Source organism: Eutrigla gurnardus, assembly GCF_963514095.1.
Source record: "Eutrigla gurnardus genome assembly, chromosome: 19".
Classification (NCBI taxonomy): Eukaryota; Metazoa; Chordata; class Actinopteri; order Perciformes; family Triglidae; genus Eutrigla; species Eutrigla gurnardus.
The window spans coordinates 659,104-681,144 of NC_139930.1; the positions used below are offsets into that span (position 1 = coordinate 659,104).

Below are 22,041 nucleotides of genomic sequence, written 5' to 3' on the forward strand. Positions count from 1 at the left end.
CAGAATCAATGCAGCCTGATCACAAAATGGCATTGTGTACTACATTTTGAGGGAAACACATTTTGTCATGGAATAGATTTGCTCTTTAAGTACCAAAAATACGCTTGAAACAAGTCTGCAGAAGTCTGTGTAGGGAGGAGGTCTAGGTGGTGGACAGGGCTGGTTTTGTACCAAAATTTAAACAAAAATATATCTGAATACAAAATTAGGTTTCAGCAGTCTGAGGTAATCGAATGAAGTGGAAATCTTTGTAGTATAAAACCCTCTTATTGATACCATAAAAGGGACTTTGGTTAATAATTGAATGTCATGTGTTTTTCGGTCGAATGGTTAAAACATGTTCTTATTTAATAGGTCGGAGAGTAAACATAATGTTTATGACTAGTTAAGCCTTGCCTTTTCTTATAGGGTAATTCCGTGTCATTTCATCAATTTTCTGAAAATCTTCCCACCTGACCGTCTCAGAATGTCCTTAAAAAATTCAAGTACAAAGACACACTTGTTAATAGGACAAATCCAAAATATTAGGTCTCTACTGTCAATAGTTTTCTCATGAAACATCATTGAATGAAGGGTAGTTTAGACGGTTTTTGGCATCATACTCTGAAAAGCCATTTTTAAACAGCAATATCTGGAAAACTATCTCACCTGTGGCCTTCAAAATTTCTACAGTGTATATCTGTTACTAATAGCCTCCAGACATGGAATATCAGGGGTGTAGCTCAATGATAACCTAGTATGGTAGGTACTTAAAATGAGGTACATTTGAAGAGTGGCTGAGCCCCCTATTTTTGCAGATAAAAGACTTCTATCACTTCTGCCTCTATCTCTGGTGTTAGCTTAAACATTCTACAAAATATGGTCTCTCTTAGATGATTAGTTTCACAGATATTAAGGCTCAAAAATGGAAGTAAACACATCTTTGCCCAATTTCAGAGTCATATTCCAAAAAACTGACAACAAGTATCAGGTCCAAACTTACTTTTTTTGAAAGATCAAATTCTTGTTAAAATCATATTATAATAATCAGGAGGGTGTTTTGCCTCATTTTGTCGCAGTGATTTTTTAAAATCCTGATATTGGTGGGGTTTTTGTGGCCGTTTTTGGTACTGCATGTCCTACTAGTAAACATCACAGCAGGGCAATTCAATAGTGTTTTTTACCATTTACCAAAGACTTACATGTGACTTAATGTTACTGATAAATTGTCTTACGAAAACATTAAAATGTAGGGCAGTTGTAGTTACAGAGGCAATAAGTCCTTGAATGTGAGTTGAACATGCAGAAAGCAGCTTTTAATGTCTTAAACCATGAACAAACAGCATAATATTGAAGACTGTACTTTTTTACATTACAGTACAAAAGTCTCCAAAGTTTGATGTGGAATAACAGTTTGTCTCTATGCTCACTATGAGACAATATGTGAGTTGTGTGTATGATCAGAAATGGTGGATAGGAAGTATCAGAGATGTTTCAGATGAAGATGAAGATGTACTGGTTCAGTTCATGCACCCACATGGCCCTGCCAATAGTTTCTACTGGCCAAGAAGAGAAGACATGTGCAATGTCCCACTGCAGCATAGAATTGCAAGATTTGACGTTCCCTCTACAGAAACTGGGTGCATGTATGCCATCAAAAAAGATGAGCACAACAGAGTAGAGATGTACATTAGACAATTTGTAAAGTGACTGCCAAATTAATGAATGTGACTAAGGAATTGGATCTAAAAGATGAAAAATGTGTGATCCCTCATAGTGAGCATAGAGACAAGCTGTTATTCAATATCAAACTTTGGAGACTTTTCTACTGTAATGTAAAATCTTTATGCTCAAATTAAGATTATTATTTGATTTGGTTGTGTAATTTATATACTTAAAGTATGACAAAAAGTACAGTCTTCAATATTATGCTGTTTGTTCATGGTTTAAGACATTAAAAGCTGCTTTCAGCATGTTCAACTCACATTCAAGGACTTATTGCCTCTGTAACTACAACTGTGCTACATTTTAATGTTTTCGTAAGGCTTAATTTATCAGTAGCATTTAGTCACATGTAAGTCTTTGGTAAATGGTAAAAAACACAATTGAATTGCCCTCCTGTGATGTTTACTAGTAGGCTGTTAGGACATGCAGTACCAAAACCGGCCACAGAAACCCCACCAATATCAGGATTTTAAAAAATCCCTGCAACAAATTGAGGCAAAACACCCTCACAATTTTTTAATATGATTTTAACAAGAATATGATCTTTCAAAAAAAGTAAGTTTGAACGTGATACATGTCAGTTTTTTGGAATATTGCTCTGAAGTTGGGCAAAGATGTGTTCACTTCCATTTTTGAGCCTTAATATCTGTGAAACTAATCATCTAAGAGAGACCATATTTTGTAGAATGTTTAAGCTAACACCAGAGATAGAGGCAAAAGTGATAGAAGTCGTTTATCTGCAAACATGGGAGTCTTCTCTTCAAATGTACTACTTTATTTCAAAAAGCCTCATTTTAAGTACCTACCATACTAGGTTATCATTGAGCTACACCCCTGATATTTCATGTCTGGAGGCTATTAGTAACAGATAAACACTGTATAAAATTTTAAGGCCACAGGTGAGATAGTTTTCCAGATATTGCTGTTTAAAAATGGCTTTTCAGAGCATGATGCCAAAAACGGTCTAAACTACCCTTCATTCAATGATGTTTCTTGAGAAAACTATTGACAGTAGAGACCTAATATTTAGGATTTGCCCTATTAACAAGTGTGTCTTTGTACTTGAATTTTTTCAGGACATTCTGAGATGGTCAGGTGGGAGGCATTTGAAGAAACTGTTTGCAGTACGTATTAAGAAGGTGACATGCTTGCAGTAAGGTGTACCAAGAAAACATGCATGTAACACTTCAGTCATTTGTGTCAACACAATGATCTTATTCTAGGAGTAATGTATATAAAGATGATGCAACACTTGCACAAAGATGTATCAAGACGATGTAACGCTTGCACTGAAGTGTGTCATGAAGATGTATTACTTCCATTAAGGTGAATGAGGACAATGTAATGGTTGTAAGTAAAGTGTAACAAAATATGTGATGCTTGCAGTAAGCTGTATCAAAATTAAGTAACGAGCAGAAAAGTGTATAAAGATAACAGTGGTGGACAGTAACGTAGTAAATTTACTTAAGTACTGTACTTAAGTACATATCCAGAGGATTTGTACTTTACTTGAGTATTAGATTTCTTTGGTACTCATTACGCTTACTTGAATACATTTCCAAGACAAATACTTTTACTTTTACTCGAGTTAATTTCTAGAAAGGCTGAAAAGTACTTGTTACTTTCAGGTCTGCTCTTTTTTTTTTTTTTTGTTAATACTATTGGACACAAGCTGTGTTTGTCAAAGACGGAAACCTATCACAGTGCACGCTCTCCACTGGGATCTACCTAAAAGCGGAAATACGTAATCCCTCCCCATAAGGATACCGCCAAAGTAGCCACGCTCTTGACTGTGTTTGTCAACACAAAACCGCGACAACGACTGAGTCTCAGACTGAGTGTGATAATGATCCGGAGGAACTTTCAGAAAATGTTAGAGCTATGTTCGATGCAGCATCAAACATAGCTACGACAGTGCAGTTTCCTTGGCAATATTACACTGTAAGATACATTATGTTTATCTAGTCATACTAGTTAAAGGTATATGTATTATATTATATTTTACTTATCTTGTGTGACTGTATAGCGCATAGCAGTGGTTGGTATTTACTGGTGGTGCAAGAAGACATGAACCCCCAAAGACTTTTTTACACAAATATTTATTAACTATGTTAAGCCTACAACCATTCATTTTATTTGAAATGTACTCTTACACTTACTTTTACTTAAAGTAAATTTTAAAGCATGTACTTTTGGATACTTAAGTACCTTTAAAAGCAAGTACTGTTTTACTCGAGTACCATGTCGACTGAGCTACTTTTACTTGTAACGGAGTAAATTTTGACCAGTAGTATTTGTACTCTTACTCAAGTACTGGGGTCGAGTACTCTGTCCAAGGCCGTAGCTACCATTGAGGACACCGAGGTCATGTCCTCGGCATTTTTTTTTCACTGATTTCACTTTCCAATTTTTAAAAGTTGACTTTCTTTTCCTTCCATAACCAAGGGAAAATAAGTATAGCGGTACAGCTTTTACAGCTGTTATAGAGCGTGGTCGCAGGTATTATTACAATGTTTCCATTTCATTGTCTTGTCTATTTTTTTCTCACGAGATATTGTTTTTAACATTCATTTTTTTATGCCGACCGGGGGCGAGCGCGCACGCACCAGATCAGGCACCGATAAAAAACTAAAAAGGAGCCGGTTAGAAATTAAGATAGAAAAAGCACAAAGAATGTCCAGGAGACCCGTCCTCACGAACGAGGGAGGATCAGATCAGATGGTGGCACAGGTTTAGCGATGAGGAAATCGTCACTGTCAGCTGCACATTCTGTCAGCAGGTCCGCTCCATGCAGACACTTTACAATTGATTGGTGCGACTGTTTGATGTGATTTAAAATAAAAGATTCTTCTGTGAATTTCGGGTTCGTTGTGGTGGTATGTCTTCTTGATGCTCAGCCAGGTACACAGGACAATCAAACGGAGAAACGGAGACGTACTTTTCAGTGTTTACTTTCTTTACTAGCCGGCTTCATCACCATGACAGCGACCAAACAATCACAACTACTAGGCTACTGAACCAATCACAGGCCAGGGGAACAGGGTCTATGACACACACGTAGGAACATGAATAGGCCGATACAAAATATCTAACAACTAATTTACATCTGTCAACAATTAATTAAATTTACTATACCCAAACATATCCCAACTTAACACTATTTCATTGGTTTGTGGTTGGGAATTATTGAAACAGGGTGATAAGCAACTGCAGAGCAGTGCAGGGATGTAAAACCAAGTGTTTCTCAACCTTGGGGTCGAGGCCCCAAGTGGGGCCGCCTGGAATTCAAATGGGGTCGCCTGAAATGTCTAGTCATTTTAAAAAAATTTACTGATAATAATATATTTTTTAACTAGCCTAATTATTATTATTTTTTAAATTATGATTAAAAACACCACACAGAATCTTAAATAACTGTATTCTATACTTTTACTTTCTCAAATATAAATCGAGTTCAAATAAAATGCAGCATATAGCCTACATTTTTTTTTATTGAAACAGGGTTCTCATGGTGATAAGCAACTGGTAGAGCAGTGCAGGGATGTAAAGCCAAGGGGGCTGAATTTTCATTCCAGTTAATTAATGATAATCAAGTTAAAACCTTCTCTCTCACACAGTTTAATATAAAACCTCATGTTCATCCACTTAACGTCAGAATTACATGACTGTTTATGCAACCAGATGTTCAGCATCACTTGATGTTCCACCTCTTCCTTTTCAATCAACGACAAAATGAACGTTGAAGTTCAACATGTTAGTTATTACTGAAAATAAAAGTGTAATTAGCCACACTGATCTGTTTTATTCATGCTTATTTCTTTCTTTTTGACCTTGGGGTGGGTCAGGGGGGCAGTTCAGGCCAGGAGGACTTTTGTTTTGAGGGTTGAGTTGGGATTGACCTCGGTATTTGAAAAATCCTGGCTACGGCCTTGACTCTGTCCATCACTGAAAGATAATGCGATGCTTGAGATGTAACACTTTGCAGTGAGATGTATCAACATGATGTAATGCTAGTGTTATATTGTCTTGATATGAGTATCAAGACGAAGCGACACTCACAGTATGGTGTATCAAGAAAATTTAACACTTGCAGTATGGTGTATCGAGACGATTTAACACTTGCAGTATGGTGTATCATGACGATGTGGCACTTGCAGTATGGTGTATCATGACGATGATATAGTAAAGTGTATCGAGATGATGTAACACTTACAGCAAGGTGTATCAAGACAATGTAACACTTGCAGTAAACTGTATCTAGATGATGTAACACTTACAGTAAGGTGTATCAAGACAATTTAATACTCGCAGTAAAGTGTTTCTAGATGATGCTACACTTACAGTATGGTGTATGTAGATGATGTAACACTTACAGTAAGGTGTGTCAAGAAGATTTAACACTTGCTGTTAAGTGTATCAAGATGATGTAACACTTACAGTAAGGTGTATCAAGACAATATAACCCTTGAGGTAAAGTGTTTCTAGATGATGCTACACTTACAGTATGGTGTATGTAGATGATGTAACACTTGCAGTAAGGTGTATCAAGACGATTTAACACTTGGAGTTAAGTGTATCTAGATGATGTAACACTTACATTATGGCAGAGATGGGGGACTCGAGTCTAGTGACTTGACTCGAGTCAGACTTAAGTCGCCAGATTGAGGACTTGTGACTTGCTTGATCAACAGTGAGAAAAGACTTGACTTGACTTGGACTTGCTATCCATGACTTGAGACTTGACTTAGACTTGCATGAAATGACTCGACAAGTCATTGCTGTCTTGGTTAATTGGTGAATAATAATAAAAAAAATATTTTCGATTTGATGTTTCCTGTCGCATGTGGGCGAACCTGGCAACCGGTAAACTATCTACTACGTGATGCGCCCGCCCATCTAACAGCAGAGCAACGGTGCCACTTTTCACAGGAATCCGGCCCGCGAAGGAATATTTACTGGCCCTTTTAGTGAAAAAACATTAAAACATGCTGGCCATATAGTGGCCGTTATGAGCTGCCCTCTCTCATCTCCGCGCAGCAGTGTAGACTTGCTCCACAAGACGCGCGGCCACAGTAATCCCCACCATGCGCCCCCGCTACGTTCTTCATGTACTTTACGCGCTTGATGTTGTTCTGATGACCGTTCCGCCTCGTTCAACGTTCTACTTTAAAACGTTGACACTGTATTTTGATAACTGTTGCACTCGTCAGACTCGTGGTGTGAGCGGAACCGGACCGGTAGTGGACCGGTAAAATGCGGTTGTGTGTTTCCGTCCAAAATCCGCTCCGCTCATGCTCACATGCACTGATGCAGGTTGAGTTTTTACTCGCAGAGACAGCGCTCCTTCAAAACAACATCAAATAAGGATTGTTTTTGATAAGCTGTGGAACTCCGAGTTAACCTATTTCTACCTTAATTTCTATGAACTATTAAGCTGTTGAGTAAACCTTGAACCTATATTTTACTTGATAAAATAAGACAATATATGCACTCATATGTCGTAGTGTTTTACAGTATCTGTAGCTACTAATGTGATGCTCATCATTTTCCAGCCATATTTTTCATTTTCATTTCCATCAACCGGCCCTCATTCAAACTAATTGAATATAGGCCATCTTATCTAGTTAGGCTTCAGGTGTGAGGGTTTTTTTTTTGTTTGCACCCCCACTTTCAAACACTTTCGTTCCGGCGCCACTGTGTCACAGCCAGTGTTCCCAAAATTATAAAATTTGGATTTAAAAATATTCAACTCAACAAAAGAAACGATTTGCCGCGTGCAGCGCAAAAATATCCGACACATCCAGCACCACGTTGAATTTCATCTGCCATTTCGGACTATACCGAGAAAATTGTCTCTAGCTAACTTCACCATTCTTTTTAATCTAACGTTTGTTGTAAAAAAATAAAAGGAAGTGGTTTGCTGCCCTTCCCAAGATAAACTACTGTGTTGACTGGTAATTATTGTTTGGTAGACCTGGCCCTGTACTCGTTCCTAGTAATTCTGATCCCGCTGGTCCTAGTGAGTATTTATAATTATTCTTTAGCCTTAAATCCCCTTCCTCTGTTTGTTAGCCCTTTTGTTCAAAGGAGGGCTACATAAAACTTAGGCTGCAGTCTCATAAAGTTTTAAGATGGTTGTCTTCCAGCCTATTATATTTCTATGACTTGACTTGTGACTTGCTTGACCTAAGTCATAACTTGACTTGACTTGACTTGACTCGACTCTCACAAAAATGACTTGAGACTTGCTTGAGACTTGCATATGTGTGACTTACTCCCATCTCTGCATTATGGTGTATCCAGATGATGTAACACTTACAGTATGGTGTATCTAGATGATGTAACACTTACAGAAAGGTGTATCAAGACGAGTTAACACTTGCACTAAAGTGTATTGAGATGATGTAACACTACAGTAAGGTGTGTCAAGGCGATTTAACACTTGGGGCCCTAGTTTCATAGACCAGGCGTAGTCGGTGCGCGGCGCACCTGCGCCACGCTTACGGGGTGTGTCCGCCTGGACTTTGCAAGTTTCGTGCACTGCGCAGGCTAGCGCAGGCACGCCTCCCATCACTCCTACCCGCGCAAGTGGGAAAGAGGGAGGAGAAGAAGGCGTGAGTGGGAGACGAGGAGGAGACAAGGCGTGGAGTGGGATTAACACAGCCGATTCAGATCTTCACCAATCAAATGAGCTCCTCTCCTCACCTTTAATGCGCCAGGTGAGGTTCAGTGCAAGTTTCTGTTACCCAATGACAGAAGCAGCGCCGCCGCTCCCACCACGCGCTGTGTGCGCGTATAGTCATAATAATTATAATGCCGATATTATATCACTATAGAAATTGTAGGCACATTGTAGGCATGTCTATCACAAAACAGGGTCAGGGCGCACAGCAGTAGACATAATAGATCATAATCATCATCACCGTCTTCATCATCTGCGCTCCACAGCTGCACTGGATTCCCTGTCCAACACCGGGACCTCGCGTGCCGCTCAGACCAGCTGCAGCCCCAACTCCGGTTCCAGCACGCAGCAAAGTTGCTGATCCACCAAACTGCCAAACTGACCGTGCGCAAGGCTGCGCTGGTCGAAACTTGCATTACGCCGGCTCCGCCACCCTGCGCTGCGCCACGAAACTAGGGCCCTTGCAGTAAAGTGTATTGAGATGATGTAACACATACAGTAAGGTGTATGAATATGATTTAAAACTTGCAGTAAAGCGTATCGAGATGATGTAACACTAACTGTAAGGTGTATCTAGGTGATGTGACATTTGCAGTAAAGTGTATAGAGATGATGTTACACTAACTGTAAGGTGCATCATGACGAAGTAACACAGTATGGTGTATCAAGACGATGTGACGAATGGTATTACGATTATGTTTGTCAAAGCAAACACAAAACAGCAAGGTCAGAGAAAAGGAAAGAAAGACCTTCTACAATGTTTTTGCTATGAAAATTTTGGTCAGAAGTCACTCTCCTGCTCATATAGCTGGTACATTAAGTCAAGCAACTGGCGTCTGTGTCTAAAATAATTGATAGATGCATAGAAATTGTGTATATTTCATTACTGTAATTGTTACCTGTTATATGATGCCTGGAAAATGCCACTTTTCAAGCCCCTGCATGTTTTTTTCAGGCTATATTTTAATATGTGGTAAAAAAAAGACACTTTCCACTGCAGATACAATTAATTCATGACTAATTTTTGTTTAGGACCACAGATCTTTCTGTGTCACAACCATAGAAATAAAATGGGAGTAGAACTGAACTGAACCTGGGCAGCAAAGTGGTGCAGTGGTTAGCACCTCACAGCAAGATTGGCTTGGGTTTGAAATCAGGTTAATTAATGATAGATTGGTGTCCCCTGCCTTCGCCCAATATCAGCTAGTATTCCCCCTGCGTCCCTGAATAGAATTAGTGGTTAGAGAAAATGGATGATGTACTGAAACAGTTACTATCTCACTTTCTCTCAATAAACAACTGCATATTCATTTACAAAGCAAAATACAGTGGAATGAAATGGCCTGCAACAAGGTAGCATTACACAGAGAGGCTGGGGGCTATGATGCCCTTGTGTTCGGTACCAGGATGTAACGTTACTCACACTAACAACAGGTCTCTCTGTGTGTTTGGTACCAGGATGTAACATTACTATAACAACAGGGTTCTCTGTGTGTTGGGTACCAGGATGTAACGTTACTATAACAACAGGTCTCTCTATGTGTTGGGTACCAGGATGTAATGTTACTCACACTAACAACAGGTCTCTCTGTGTGTTCGGTACCAGGATGTAACGTTACTCACACCAACAACAGGTCTCTATGTGTGTTTGGTACCAGGATGTAACGTTACTCACACTAACAACAGGTCTCTCTGTGTGTTCAGTACCAAGATGTAACGTTACTCATAGAGTTGTTCCGACCTCCGATGCTGCCGGAAATGCTGGCATCGGTATCGGCGAGTACTGGAGTCCAGGCACCGATCAATTTATTTTTCCGTTAGCTTTGACACAGTTCTTTTTCGCCGCTCTTAAAACAGTTGCGCTGTGCTGCCGGCGGAAGCTGCTTTTTTTTGCACTACTGTTTAATACTATTCTATTTAAAAATAAATGGCTTCCATTTGCTGTGTTCATCCATTTTTTACAAAGGGTTTGACCTGATCCAGGCCTTACTACAATGATAATCATATCCCAGTCATGCAGTATGATCTTTTTTTTTTTTTTCCTTTTAAACACACTGGTATCGGTATCGGTACTCGGTATCGGCCGATACCCACAGCACGAGTATCGGAATCGGTATCTGGAGGGGAAAAATGGTATCGGAACATCTCTAGTTGCTCACACTAACAACAAGTCTCCTCCTTCTTTCTCTTCCTGGCTGATAAAAAGAGTCATGGATAAAACACACATCAACTAAGAGAACGTTACATTTATCAATGGAACAGCTAGCAAACCAAGCTCACGGACGTGTAGGTGTTGTACATTGAGCAACATGGGAGATGTAGTTCACTGAGCGGTTTCACACAAAACTAAATGATACTACGACAAACCTACGACAAACCTACGACAAACTGAGATATTCTTCACTTGGAAAATGATCTTATACATTGACAAACATTATATGTATGATTCATAGTACAATTCAAACAGGGTAAAAAAAATATTTGTCTCTTGTCATTTACTACCGTATATATTTTTTACGAAATAAGGTCACATGGGGAATACTGGAATACACATGGGGCATGACTTAGCGTTCTTAAATACTTACACAGACCAGGAGCTATACGATGCATTATGATAACATTAGCTAGCTGGCTAATTATCATATTCTGGCAACACTTCTGAGTCTGGCAACACTTCTGAATCTGGATGCTGGTGTGAAGCTGTTAACAAAGTTAGATTCATAATTGAAGGTCAACTTTACAGCTAAGTGTTAAAGTCATCTAGGTAGCTCAGTAGCGATGGTAGCATGGTGGTGACGCCATGGCAATACACATTCCCTGCTTTCTGTCTCTAAATGTTTGACTCTAAATGGACTATGATGTACTAAATGAACATCATGCTGGATTGAAGACTTGAAACTAGAGATTGAGACCATGAACTCATGTTTACAATGTTTACTGAGATAATACATCAAGAGAGAAGTAGGACCATTTTCTCATAGACTTCTATACAACAAGAGAGGAGTCGCCCCCTGGTGGCCAGCAGAGAGAAGTAGGACCATTTTCTCATGGACACACAGCAAGGGTTGGGGTAGTCAAGAATTAAACAATTTACTTAAGATGATTATAGATTTGTCTTCTATATCAGAAAGACTCGGGTCAAGACAAAAAACAATTTCCCTGGAAAAAACAGCTGATGCAGACACATCCAACATACATTGGATATAAAATCAAGTATTTACAGAGACCGCTGCTGAAAACAATACAGTGGATCCTAATTCACCAGCAACTAATGTTAATGCAATTGTTTCTCATCTCTACAGCTGCAAGTAACTGCAGAGATTCCGTTGATCGCATAGCAGGTCTCCCTGGACTGTGGTGGAACCTGTTCCGGACTGCACCGATGCTGTGGTCTTGTTTGACTCTTACCGACAGAATTTTAAATCAGCTGACTATTGATTAAAGAAATTGACTAAATTGACTATCTCTACTCTTACTAACTTGACTACTTGGGATTACTCCCGGGAGTCTGGCTGTGCTTTCTGGTCCAGCAGAGTCCGCTGAGGTCCTGACCGATGCAGACTGCTAACTGGCCTGATGCTGGAAACACCATATTCTAGCTCCACCTGCCCGCTGTGTGACTGCTCAACTACTCCTGCTTTTTGGTCTACGGCGACATGGTTGGGATGGATCCATCTCGGCGTGGCTGTGCCTGCTGCCATGGACTACTACTGTTGATACTATTGCTTCTGTTAATGCCACCACTACTGTTAATGCCACAACTACTATACTACTACCAACACCAAATGCAGTTGGAACTCAAGGGCCTGGGCTGCACGAGATTTCTGCCTAAAAGCCTATTAAGGCAGTTTTTTCTCGCCACTGTCGCTGTAACGCTTGCCCCTGGGTGAGCTGCAGCACGCCTTATCTTCAATCTACCCAAATTCTCCCATGTGACCCCCCTCCTCCGTGACCTCCACTGGCTCCCTGTAGCAGCACGCATCCAATTCAAGATAATGGCACTGGGCTTCAGGGCCATCAATGGAACGGCACCCATCTACCTTCAAACACTGGTCAAACCTCACGCCCTGAAGTGAGCACTTCGCTCCTCTACTTCAGCTGGCCGGCTGGTACCACCATCGCTGAAATCAAGCAAATGTCGCTCAGCAAAGTCCAGACTCTTCTCTGTTCTGGCACCTCAGTGGTGGAACGAACTCCCGACCAGTGTCAGGACAGCAGAGTCATTTGCCATCTTCCGAAAAAGGCTCAAGACTCACCTGTTCAGACTTCACCTTGACTCTACATAGCATGACCCCCCCCCCAAAAACAAAAAAAAACCTTACCTATAGGACTCTGATCATAGCACTGTTGCTCTTAAGGCGAGTCCACACCGGAAGAACTGCCCGACTCGCGTCGGTAAATGAAGTCGGGCTACTTAATATGGCCGACTCGAACAACGACATGGGCGGTTCACACCTACGGAATTACAGCGCGAGATGTAATGTCTCCAAAACAACAGGCGGCGCTAATCTGTATTGTGGGCCAAAAAACACGAAAACCTGAAGTAGCTGGTCCTCTCTAGACCATAACACAGAGCACGCTGTCCTCACCAGTCACTGTTGTCAGCAGAGTGAGGTTGTAGACTAGTTGTGATTACTCTCTGAACGGAAAAATCTAAAATGTTTGATGATGTCGATACGGAGACACTGGCCTTGTCAGCTCTCGCACTTATTCTTATGGAAGAAGACAGTCGTAAGCGAAAAAGAGTTCCGGCTTCACTGATTCGCTAGTCAAGCTGCTAGCCTCCACCAATCAGAATGGTAAAAGAATGACCGACTCGAATGGCAGATTATACATTTGAGTCGGCTGAAATGAACGCCGACGTGGGCCGATTCGAGCGACCACACCAAGTAGACTCATGTCACGGACGCCGACTCTCTCAAAGACGCCGATTTTCGGTCCGGTGTGGACTCGCCTTTAAGGTACTTTACTCAGATGAGGACCTAACACTTGTTCTATTTTTAGCTCTTACTTTATCGGCAATGATACGTTGTGGTTTCTTTGTTTACTTCTTTTGACAAATGTACTTATTGTAAGTCACTTTGGACAAAAGCGTCAGCTAAATGACCTAAATGTAAATGTAAATGTGATGTTGGAACTTTGAAATTGTATTGACTCTGAAGATCATGAGCGTATTCTAGTCTTGCTCAATATGTTAAGTGTCCTGAGATGACAAATAAAATTGGATTGAAAATTCCTCTCCAAAGAGGTGGATTAAATGGCTGATTTAATTTAGTTTTTTATACTTCATATGATGTATCAACTGTCTTCAAGTACAGCCACAGTATCACATATGAAGTATCCAGTTAAAACCTGCTAAGTCCTGATCCTTGTTTAAAAAGCCTAAATCTGCATCATCAGGGATATGTCTGCAGTTGGTGGTGGATCTCAAGGTTGGTAGAATGATGTAGTTACTCGTCAGAAGAAAAAAAATATGATGCTACAAGATATAATGATGTGTGAGTGGGTGTAGCCTGTAGATAATGCTCTCGTTATCCATTACAGTTAATGAGACATGGAAAAATAGTCGCATTGCAAGACGCGCAATGCAAAATAACTCCAACGGTGTTCGCACCGAGCACATTTTTGCCTTGCAATACTTACATGAGTTATATATTGCATTAATGAAAATTACAATGTCAGTTCTTTTCCAACATCGTACAGCCCTAACTGGAAGTGAACAAATCTTCTTGCTCTTCTCTTCTTGCAAACACTGTTATATGCCAATGATCCACTTTCTCAAACAATTATGTGACTTAATCCCAAATTGCACTTCATTTAGTTATGCAACAAACAAAAGTAGGATCCTAGAAACAACAATAATATTGGGCTTCTCCAAAGACATTCATCCCCCGGGCTGTTTCTCAATGTCAACGGCTGAATTTCAAGGATGGTTCATCATCGAATCCTCCAAAGGACTCCGACTTTTGAAGGAAGTATGTGTATATACCTCACAATCCTATACGGTCGATGCATTTCCTGATTTGAGAACGAGACAGGAGGTAAGAAATTACCAATGCAGTTGCTGACTCTTCACATCTTCTGATCGTTACGACTTTCTGACTTTGTTTAGCCAGTTATTAATAGCCCGGCAAAGGCAGACAGACAGCCGGGAACAGCAGCATGTTATTACGTAGAGGTCAGTGCATTAAGGATTAATTTTGACCAAACCAGTGGATGAACGTTGGAAGTAGGAAGACTTCAATCTTTCAGTCTTTCAATGGAGTCTGGTAGGTTTGAGGAGAGTATAACAACTAGGTGAATAAAGGGTTTATTTTGACTAAACCAGCATTGATGATTGTTGGAACAAATCAAAGAGCTAACCAAAACAGTTGATTTTGTTTCTGTTGAGTTTGAAAAAATTAAGTGTGTATCAGTGAGGTCAAATTGATGTGTTTTTTAATGGATTCTGGTGGCTTTAAGGATAGCATATTAACTTTATGTTTAAAAGGTTTTTAAATGTTTGTAAAAATAATAAAACAATTGATTGTATTTAATATGCCTAAGGAAGATGTATTTAAGTTCTTCAATTGCTTCAAGTTTTACAATTAAGCTAAAAATGTAAATGATTTAGGTTTTGAAGGATTTGTTAAAAGCGACTGGACTTGGTTTGGGTTTTTGAAGAATCTTCTCATTCAAGAGTCAGATATGAACTGTTCAGGATCATAGACGGTATATAAGAAGTGGAAACAGTCATGGTGACGTCACTGGATCTGATGAACACAAGCACCAGAACAGCACTGTGAGAGGCAACCTTACCGGATCTGGATCCATCTGGATGCTGGTGTGAAGCTGTTGACAAAGTTAGCTTCATAATTCAACTTTACAGCTAGGTGATGAATTCATCTTAGAAGCGGATCGCATTGGTAGCGTGGTAGCGATAGTAGTGAGGCCGCGGTAGTAACGTGCCAATCACACGGTAGCCCCGCCCTAAAGTATCCCTTGCTTTATGGTCTGTTGGACTCCAAATGAACCATTATTGACTAAATGAACATCATGCTGGATTGAAGAAGACTTGAAGACTAAACTCATGTTTACTGAGATAGCGAATCAAGAGAGAAATAGGGTAATTTTCTCATTTGAGTAATCAAGAGTAATCTCAGTAATCAGCAACCAGAGGTGTCTGATGGCCAGTAGTTTAAGGCACATCAGCGTCACGCCTGGTTCACACTGGACGCGGAAGCGCCGCGGCACAGCGCGCCGCCGGAAATCGCGAGCAATCCGCGCACCCCCCGTTCAGACCAGACGCGTAATTCTCCGCGGCGGTCGACAAGCGCTTCTGCTCAGCTGTTGTTCATTCAGAGCTATTTTTTCCGTTATGAGGTAAATAACCCCAGTGTTTCCCCCACGTTCGCGCCGCTGCTGAATTTTCTCCGCCGCTGCAATAAAAATCCTTTAAAACAAAAACAAACATTTTTTTTTTTTTTTTTTACGTAGCTCCTTTTAGAAAATGTACAGCGCGTAACGTCAATTGCACAGCACGCGGCACATCGTCACGTAACCAACATCAAAGAAGAAAAATACACAGCGAGTGTGGCAGTTGTTGGCAGTAGGCTACCCTACACGGTTGCAAAGTTACATTGATTCTAGCAGTAGCGAGTGAAGCGGAAGATCGAAGAAAGAAGGAAAGAGTGAGACAGACAGAGAGACAGAGAGACAGACAGAGAGAGAGAGAGAGAAAGTAAGTTGCTAAAATGTGTCGCTACATGACCACCAGTGTTAAAAACCCTCTGAGCCCAATCATTTTATTGTATCTATAAACCGCAACCTCTGTGCCGTTTTTCCTCTAGTATTGTGCGTGTGTGTGTAGGCCTATGTGTGTGTGTGCGTGTTGTCGCTCTTTTTGGGATCACTCATAGCCTTTACAGGAGCTTATATCCAGTCAGGAATTTATAGCCTAGGTATTTTCGGGAACTTTGAAAAATTAATCCATACTGTTAGATCCGATGTTGTTCTTTATTGCCATATAAAATCCGTTTTCATCGCGTATTTTAGTTAGGGATTTATGCTAATCGCCTGTAAGCATGTGGTCATTAGCATAAATGCAGGGAAAAAACCTAAGGACTTCTTAAAAGATCATGAATAGTTTCTATTATGTATAACTTATATTTATTTTATAATTTTCTCATCACTTTTTGACTCCCAAGACTAAAGGTGCGTGTCCACAGGGGCGATTTTAAACGCGTGTGGACGCGCCGCTTCCCAGTATTGCACGCTTGGTGGGCTGCCACAAGAGGATGATTGACAGGCGCTCTCCTTTAAACAACACATTTTTGCGAGCGTTCGCGAGCGTTCCCGAGGCGGCGAGTCGAGCCCGGCGCCTCTGATTAGCATAAAGTAGATTCGACTTCAACTTTAGGCAAATGAGGAGCGGCCAACTCGCGCGCCGTCTCTCGACATTCACCGCGACGCTACCAGAATGCAATGCACGGCTTTTCACATAGACAATGAATGGGACGCGGGGAAACACCGCTGCCTGTGGACACGCACCTTCAGAAGAAGTGTTTTAAGCAATAACAAGCTTAATCAATTTGCCTTTTTTGTGTCATATCAATAAATAATTGTGAGATATTATTTGCTTTTTTTTTTTACTGTCTAATTGATAATTTCCTACATTCAAACGACATCACTGCAGCACACATATTCTGATAGTCCAGGTTGTGACCCCATCTACAGTAATACACAGGACTGTTTGAATAGGATTTAAGTGCATATTCTCCTCTCAAAGTGCACCAGATTCATGCATTCCAATGTAAAGGGTACAAAAAAATTTCGGCCGGGGGGGCATGCCCCCGGACCCCCCTAGAGGGTTCGGGGAACACACCACCGCTGCTGAAAAAAATCCTGCGGGAAACACCGAACCCCATAAAATTAAGAAGTTTGTACACTTCTTGTATTTATCCCTTCTCTCTCTCTGAGAGAGAGAAAGAGAGCGAGAGAGAGAGAGAGAGAGGGACACACACACAGACAGAGAGTGTGTATGGTAGTAGACAGTAGTAGTGCAGATATACCGTTGAAATACACATTTTTTTTTATCTACTCTTCACATTTATTATATGTATTGTCTCTTCCTGTTTCCCAGTGCGAGTTTAGATACACAAATATGATCCCGTTTGTCAATCGCAGTGTTTTATTTTGAAAATTGCTTTTATTTTGAAAATTGACCGGATTGTCTCGTGTTTCTCTGTGTGATTTCCTGCCAGAATTGACGCGTTCGCTCGCGGCACGCGCAAAAAATTGAGCAGACGCCGAAACGATCGCTTCACGGCGCGGGAGGGCCGCGCCTATTCGCGGCGCTTCGCGTCTGGTGTGAACGACACCATAGCTTAACAGGGGCGCCGAATGGAAGCGGGCTCCGCTACGCGTCTATTCGCGGCGCTTCCGCGTCCAGTGTGAACCAGGCGTAAAGCAAGTCCAGTTGCCAGACAAATTTTCCAAGGATCACCAAGAGGTGGTTGACTGAGAACCTTCGCAGTCATGGAAACTAAAACTGTATGTTTTTACACAAAAATAAAAATTGTAAATTCACTGATGTCGCTGGATCTATCTATCTATCTATCTATCTATCTATCTATCTATCTATCTATCTATCTATCTATCTATCTATCTATCTATCTATCTATCATCTACCTATCCATCTATCTATCTATCCACCCATCCAACTATCCATCTGCACACATGTGTGCTCTTTCCAACTCTGCAACATCTGGCTATGCTCTTCCGGTCAATCCGAACAACTCATGCATCCTCTGTAAGCCTGCAACAACGCAGCGCTGAGGGCCTGCCTTCGTTGAAATGAAATGCACTTGGGTTGCAGAGCAATGCATCAAGTCAATCAGGCAATGCAACAAACGTAGCATTGAAGCTGCTGCTGCATGGTGAGCTGCTGCTGCTGCTGCATGGTGAGCTGCTGCTGCTGCTGCTGCTGAATGGTGTACTGCTGGTGCCTGCAGCCAGGAGCCTGGTGAGGATGATGTCAGTGTTGGAAGGATGGGAACGTCGGCCACATCTGCATCGCGCTGTGCTCGTTACATACAACCACGAACGGAATGACGCGCTTTGCATGCTTAAAATGTAAATGGTTTCCGCGTCGTGCTGCATCTGTATCTGTATCTGTATCAAACTAACAGCGACGTTGAAATGCAACAGAAATCAAGAGGTAGGTCGGTGTTTCCCTGTAGTAGCACACGACACTACAAATCAAAAGCCCCAACGTCTTACCGCATCAGCCCGGACCGCCAGCCGCCGCTCATCCATTTTTTTTGTCGCGGACGCGATACGAGGCAGCGCGATTGTGGTTTCCCGATGACGACATCGGACATGTGCAAATGGTAAAGCTGCAATATCCGCCTCATTGGTCCGATTCCCCGGAGTCTCTCTCCTCTTCTGTTGCGTTACATCGTTGGTTGATTTCTGCGCAACCCCGCTGCACCATCCTACTCTACGTGGCCGTAACTACACACACACACACGCACACACACGCACACACACACACACACACACACTCCCAACACACCCCCGCCCACCTCACTCCATCACGCCCGCAGCACTGACGCGAGCGCGCGCTAAACGTCCGCCAAGCAGGCTGTGATCGCCTCCATCTGTCTGCCTGCGAAGAACAGATTTCCAGCAGGAGGATCTGTTGTGTTGCAGCCGTCAGGAAGAAACCTCCACGTTTAGGTGCAACTCCGTGACCTTGCCCTCAGCGCCACCATCAGGATGATATGTTTGCATGTTGTAAGCGATGAATCGATCACAGAAGATGAGTCAGCAATTGCTGTGATTATTGATCTACTGCATAAGTCGTCTCAGTCTTTAATGACTACATTTGGCTTTTTAAATGTTGCTGGTTGGGTTAGTTTTGGACTAGGCCCAAATGATGATGTGATTGATTGAAAATTGAAACCATAGTCCGAAGAATATTTATAAATGTATATGATTTGAGGACATTTGGGGCTCAGTCTGGAACTCCTGATAAACAAGCTCTATATTGATGCTTTTTTAAATGCACTTTTGGCACCTTATTTACATTCAAAGTGCATAACTATATCGTTAAAAATGTACTTTAATTGTGAATTGTGATGTTGAAAATATGAGTTAGTTGCATAAAGTATAGTTATTACATGTATTTAAAAGTTTAAGGTTGAGAAGGTGATTCCAAACACTTTCTGTTATATTACTTGAAATCCTCGTAACATACTGATATCAATGAATACATTAAGTGCTTTTGGTACTTTCAGTATAGTTTGATGCTAATTCTTTTCTACTTTTTTCGAGGGATATTTTGAATGTAGGACTTTTACTTGTAACCTCCATGGCTACAAAACACTGTATATTAGAAGTGGACGTAGTCATGGTGATGTCACCTGTTGGTTTGTTTTGAAGCTTTGAGTTCAGCATTTTGCTTGTAGCCATCTTGGAATTTTTGCAACAAGTGAAGGAAGTGACATATTTGGACTGTGGAGGAGCGACAGGTGGATCTGATGAACACAAGCAGCAGAGCAGCACCCTTACTGGATCTGGATCCATCTGGATTCTGTTGTGAAGCTGCTAACAAAGTTAGCTTCATAACTCAAGGTCAACTTTACAGCTAAGTGTTAAGAGATCCTCAAAAAACGTACACTCGTGTACAAAAATGTCACCTTCCCAAAAACTGCTGTAAAAACATGCTAATTTTTTTCCACTTTAAACGAGTCAGTCTTATAAAACGACTTCCGCCTGAAATATACATACCAAATATCAATTATATTTCAAGAATTTTAACCAATATGGCCAATATATAAAGGCCAATATGTTTATATAACAAAAAAAAACAAAAAAATCCCTAAAATAAATTTCAAGTAGTCATTGATAAGTATTATTATTAGGCCCTGAGATGGGTAAATGATTGGCAGCAACATTGATTTTGATGCATTGTTATTTTTTCTACAGTGATTTTACAGATTTAAAAAAAAAGTACACTCGTGTCCCTAAGTACAGAACATGTCACCTTCCCAAAAAGTGCTGTAAAAATATGATAAATTAATATTTTTTCCACTTTAAACAGTTGGTATTTTTTTTTATAAAAAAAACTAAAAAACAAATAATTTCCATAACAATAAAATAAATGTCAAGTAGTAATTGATTTCTATTCTTATTATTAGGACCTGAGATGGGTCAATGATTCATTTTTTGACCGGTAAACACCTGCCAAAATGAGCAGCCCTACATAAACCTGCAGTTTCACCAGGTCAACATCTCACCAGTCTCGGATTGAGCTTCTCCCATGTGGTTTGTCAGGTCGACAATATGTTGCAGGATTTCCTCTGTCAGCAGCAGGGAGTTCCTTAAAAAAACTTACACTCGTGTCCCTAAGTACAAAAAATGTCACCTTCCCAAAAAGTGCTGTAAAAACATATTAAATTAATATTTTTTTCCACTTTAAACGAGTCAGTCTTATAAATCTACTTCAGCCTGAAATATACATACCAAATATGAATTATATTTTGAGGATTTTAACCCTTTAAAGGCCAATATGTTTACATAACTCCCTGTTTTTTTATTGAAAAAAAACACAAAAACTAAAATAATTTCCATAAAATAAATTTCAAGTAGTAATTGATTAGTATAATTATTAGGCCCTGAGATGGGTCAATGATTGGCAGCAACATCAATTTTCATGCATTGTTATTTTTTCTACAGTGTCAGATTTAAAAAAAACTTACACTTGTGTCCCTAAGTACAGAAAATGTCACCTTCCCAAAAAGTGCTGTAAAAACATGCTAAATTAATATTTTTTCCATTTTAAACAAGTCAGTCTTATAAAACTACTTCAGCCTAAAATACACACACCAAATATGAATTAAATTTTAAGAATTTTAACCCTTTAAAGGTCAATATGTTTACATAACTCCCCATTTTTATAGAAAAAAAGTAAAATAATTTCCATAAAAATAAAAATAAAATTAATTTCAAGTAGTAATTGATTAGGGCTGCACGTTGGTGTAGTGGGTAGCACTCTCTCCTCACAGCAAGAGGATCCTGGGTTTGATTCCCAGGTCGGCCCCGGGTTCCTTCTGTGTGGAGATTGCATGTTCTCCCCGTGTAAGCGTGGGTTCTCTCCGGGTTCTCCGGCTTCCTCCCACAGTCCAAAGACATGCAAGAACGAGATAGGTTCATTGGTGACTCTAAATTGCCTGTAGGTGTGAATGTGAGTGTGAATGGTTGTCTGTCTCTACAAGTCGGCCCTGCGATAGACTGGCGTCCTGTCCAGGGTGTACCCTGCCTTCGTCCAATGACAGCTGGGATCGGCTCTAGCCCCCCCGTGACCCGGAATACAGGATAAGCGGTAGACAATGGATGGATGGATGGATGGAAGGATAGTAATTGATTACTATTATTATTATTAGGCCCTGAGATGGGTCAATTATTAATTTTTTGACCGGTAAACACCTGCCAAAATGAGCAGCCCCACATAAACCTGCAGTTCCACCAGGTAAACATCTCGCCAGTCTTGGATTGAGCTTCTCCCATGCTGGTTTGTCAGCTCAACAATATGCTGCAGGATTTCCTCTGTCAGCAGCAGCTTAAAACTATGCCACCGCCAGAATCACTGACCCGGCCACTGTGTCAGTCCC

At 40.7% G+C, this 22,041-nt stretch overlaps 1 protein-coding gene across 1 annotated transcript in view; it reads right to left on the reverse strand.

The window, feature by feature from the left end:
- ajm1 (apical junction component 1 homolog) overlaps nt 1-18,891 on the reverse strand; it is a 30,763-nt gene extending 11,872 nt beyond the window's left edge. Inside the window, exon 1 of the mRNA XM_084034432.1 lies at nt 18,647-18,891. The gene's annotated coding sequence lies outside the window, so the exon portion shown is untranslated. The remainder of the gene's footprint in view (nt 1-18,646) is intronic.
- Between the last annotated feature and the right edge of the window lie 3,150 nt (nt 18,892-22,041).